The 4,411-nt window shown below is 31.8% G+C and overlaps 1 long non-coding RNA gene across 1 annotated transcript; it reads right to left on the minus strand.

Annotated features, from left to right (window-relative positions):
- Positions 1 to 505: 505 nt before the first annotated feature.
- LOC104868469 lies at positions 506 to 3,548 on the minus strand. The gene is made up of 3 exons (XR_782021.1): positions 3,512 to 3,548; positions 3,143 to 3,246; positions 506 to 616 (listed from the first exon to the last, which is right to left on the minus strand). It is a non-coding gene; the product is annotated as an uncharacterized LOC104868469 (long non-coding RNA).
- Positions 3,549 to 4,411: the final 863 nt, after the last annotated feature.

The following is a 4,411-nucleotide window of genomic DNA, read 5'->3' on the forward strand; positions in this document are numbered from 1 at the left end:
AAATAATCCTTGAAAATATCTCTGTGCCAGGCATTTTTCTCAGTACGGGGATATAAAGAACGAAAGCCATAGCAAGCGTGATATTCAGCATTTAGGTCAGAGGCTGATCCACTACTGTGTAGTGCCTGTTACCTGAGGGAATGGCTCGGTGCACAGCTTATGGCTACAAAGGGATGAATGGAGAAATGTCTATGAAATATGCCAAGATACGACAAGACAAGGATACTAGAGCAAGAACAGAAGAATACGATATTCAGAAAGGAGCTGGTTCAGAAAGTGATCGAGATTGTCAAATGCCAAGAGAATACAAAGAATATAAAAAAATGGAAAACATTTAGTGATTTTAGAATCAACAAGATTCTTCTTGGAAACTATTTTAGTGAAGACGTGGGAATGAAAAAGAGGCTTTTGTTGAGATATCAATACAACAGTTCTTATTTTAAAAACTGCCTATAGAGGACTTAAAATTCCAGAGTAGAAGGAAGAAAGGAAGACTGTGCTGGCATTATCTTTTCTCAGCCTTTAAGATCCTGCTCCTCTAGTGTTTGGCTGTTTGGATCTGGTCAGTCGAAGGTCCGCGGATTTATGTGGTTTGACAGATCACTGCTTTCAATCACTGCAAAATTGGGAAAACCATAGCTCTTCGTTAGTCATTGGTCAATAATGATACCTATTTCAAGGAGTAGTTGTGAGAAATAAGGTAACACATCTAATTGCTAAATGTTAATTTTAACCTTATAGTCATTGTCGGTGCCTCTATGAATTACCATGATTGTAGGGATGATATTGATACAAAATCAACTGACCATTTTTGTCCTCCCAAATCATAAAGAAATTTAATAATTTACTCAATAAATATTTATATAACATATCCCTAGTTCCAAGGTTAATACTGCATACATTTTTTCATTGTGTTATTGATGAGGTTCAGAAAGTTTAATTGCATGGATAGTAATGAAAGACCTAGGGATAAAAAAACGAGACATTCTGACAGCAAAGAGCACAGAGTGCACACTACACGCCACTTCTAAAAGAAGCAACTCTCACCGTAGTGTTGTATCAGTAATTCAGTTTATGACAGGATGAAACATTAATGTGCCATGTTGGTGAGTAGGGTCTCTGGAACCAGGAAAGTCTATGCTATGAATTCTACTCACAAATGCCTTCAGTTTTCTCATATTTGGAGGTGGATATTGATAGTAATTATGAAATACATTTGGTACAATGATTAAAAGAGCTAGTAAGTGATACAAAAAATCTTTATAATGCCTCACTAAAGTAAAAACTCCAGATATGTTAGCTGACATTGTCAATCATATCAAAGAGTAATTATCAATTCAAATGTAACCAAATCTACTGTTTTGCCAAATTTGAGTAAGCTAGTCTTTGAACCAGTCATTTCAGCCACAGATAGAATTCAACATGCAACTTACTCGGTTGATTGAGTCAAATTAGTTAAGAAAGTAGATTTTTTTTTCCAAATATTAAGAATATCACTCACAAAATCTCTTTTATTATCTGTACCATTTAAAAAAATAAATCACATTTTAAACTGTATATGAAGTATAAATTGTATGTGAAATGACACTTCATTTTTGCCATTTTAATGTATTAACTCTGTTTTTTATGCTTTCCAGTGACAGAGATGTTTTTCCCTATGTGTTTAATATTCATTGCATTTCTCATGTTTAATCATCTTTAGTCGGTTCTATTAAAAAGGGATTAAACAAATATTTTACAAGTTTTTTTATTTTCATTATAGTATAAGCTTTCTGAATATCAAAGTTGAAAAATATGAGCAGAAAGCTATAAAAATTGCTAAATATTGACATTTAAATTATATTTGTGATGATTGTCAGTCATAGTCACATACGTACATAGCATAGGGAGAGAAGAAAAATCAAATAGCTTGTTAAAGGGTAGAAGTAAAGACATATTTATATTTTTTCTATATAATTTTAGCCAGGATTATTCTTTAGTATTTGCTATGAGGTAAGAAAAGAAAACAAACATACAATTCAAAAATGAAGACATATCACCTTCTTCTCTCTGGGTCTAATCTAGCACCAGTACCACTCTTGCTTTTCTGTTTATTAAGTAAACTAAAATTCCTGACTATGTGAGTGTGAAATATCCATTTACCTTCTTTGGTTTTCTATCCTCACTTTTAAAATGTATATACTTGTACTATCTACAGCAATTATCTCCGTAGATACATTAGATATCTCTTAAATACATTAAGATCTTTCCTTTTACCTAGTGCATTACCCGTTCTATAAAATGATGACTTCTACATAACTAATTTAAAATTTTGAAGTTATTTTCTTAAATACCAAAACATCTTGTTGCATACAATATTATATACATATATTTTTGCTTGACAATTAAATTAATAAAATTGTAAATTATGCTGAAAAAATCATAATTTTAAATACTGAAATTTTTATATTAGATGGCCATTCCCTTGGTCATTTGCAGCAAAGTGATTAATTATGACCAGGATTTGGTCTAGACTGCTTAAGGTGAAGTTGGAGTAATTTTCTTATTGATCTCATTAGGCTCTGTATTGAATATTTGCAAATACATACTATATTCATGCAACCCAAACCCCCATTTTGCATCACTTTTTGAGTTGGTAACACTCTCCAGCCACACAAGGTGAAACCAAATGGGATTTTTAGCCTCTTAGAAACCAACAATCCCCACTTGACATGCTTGATTTTTAAGAAATAAAAAGGGCCCCAAATATGCAGTTTATATTTTATGTTCCTATTGCTCAGAGATATTTAATTATGAAAGAAGTAGAAAATAAAGAGAAGCCCTTTCCCTAACAAGTCTACCTTTCAGCTATCCTCTGACCTAAGGTTTTGGAAATCATTCATCAGTGTGTGTTTCATTTTCGAGGTCTTGCTCCACAGTTTTATAAATATCTTGTGTCAGATACTATTACACTAATGCTTCTTTTGAGGCCTGCCTGAAATGGTTCTTTTTCTTCTTTCAAATACTGACTTTATTTTAATCGGCTATTTATTTATTTATTTAGAAAATAATACGTCCAAGGTGTATTTACTGTTAGATAAAAAGATACCTCCGTGAATTCCTGATATAAACATTCCACAGTCAGTTAATTACAGAGACACACCTGGAGGTCCTGCTGCTCCTAACTGTCACTGTCCCATGGCAGCTTCCAGTTGTGTACGAAAATAGGAAGTGGCTCTCACTTTGAATGAGAGTTACCACAGAATCCTAGAGTAAAAGCATTCATTAACCATCTGTCCACAGTGAGCTATAGCCAACGTCTCTCATATGAATAAAGCTTATATCCACCTTTTTTATATTTTTTCAAAATTCATTGTTACAATAGATATTAAAATATAAAGCTAAGTCTATTTAAATAATGAAAGAAATTGAGGAAATTAATGTTTTTAGGTGTGAGGATTTTTTTCTTGTTTTTCTCATTGAAAATATGATTGAGGGGTTAGGAATGTAGCTCACTTATGAGAATACTCACCCGGTATGTTTGCAGCTTTATGTACAATCACCACCCTAAATGAAACAAAACAAAGACATGGTTGTGACATGAAGGACTTAAACTGTTAAACTTTATAGTCAAAACTAAAATAGTTGGTCAAATACGTTATGGGATTTCAAATTGCTGTTTTGGTGTAATCCAGCTACCACAACAGAAAGAGGCAAATTGATCCTTACGATAATTCTGTATGCTAAAGGGGCTCCTACTTTTAAAATGAAATTATAGTCTTATGGGTCAGGGATTTAGCTCAGTGGTTCTGCTGCCTGCCTTGCAAATGAAAGGTCCCAAGTTAGATTTTTGGCACCAAAATTTTTTTTAAAAAATGTTATAGCCTTATGAAAACTTCAACATCAGAGAAAAATCTCTAATTTACTGTCTATATGAAATATTTGTTAAATCACTTAAATGATTATGTTTTATGCAGGAAATCATTTTATAATTTCATAAAAATGAATATAAACAATAGCAATTCATAGATGAATTTTAATGTGAATTTTTATTTTAGATGTGAGAGATATATAGAAATTCAAATCAACATAAAACCGACCAATTTATATTGCAAAAATAAATTCTAAGAAATAAAATATCTCCAAATTGTTAGTGTGAGCAAAATTTTGTTCTACATTAACATAGAAACTATCAAATTTCATTTAATCTTTGACATCACTGAAGGTACAATTTTATGAGTATCTGCATCTATAAAATTTAAAAAAAACACATCCAATTCAACTCTGCAATAATTTCATATATTTTTCTTCAAAAAAATATAGCACATGATCTTGATACACAAGAATCTTGAATACAAGCATGGAAGAAGATGGGTTGGTTTAAAAATATTATGAAATGGTCCAAATCTTGCCAACAAGAAGGACTCTGGGA

This window comes from Fukomys damarensis, unplaced genomic scaffold (genome assembly GCF_012274545.1).
Source record: "Fukomys damarensis isolate Sample0158 unplaced genomic scaffold, DMR_v1.0_HiC HiC_scaffold_14, whole genome shotgun sequence".
Lineage (NCBI taxonomy): Eukaryota > Metazoa > Chordata > Mammalia > Rodentia > Bathyergidae > Fukomys > Fukomys damarensis.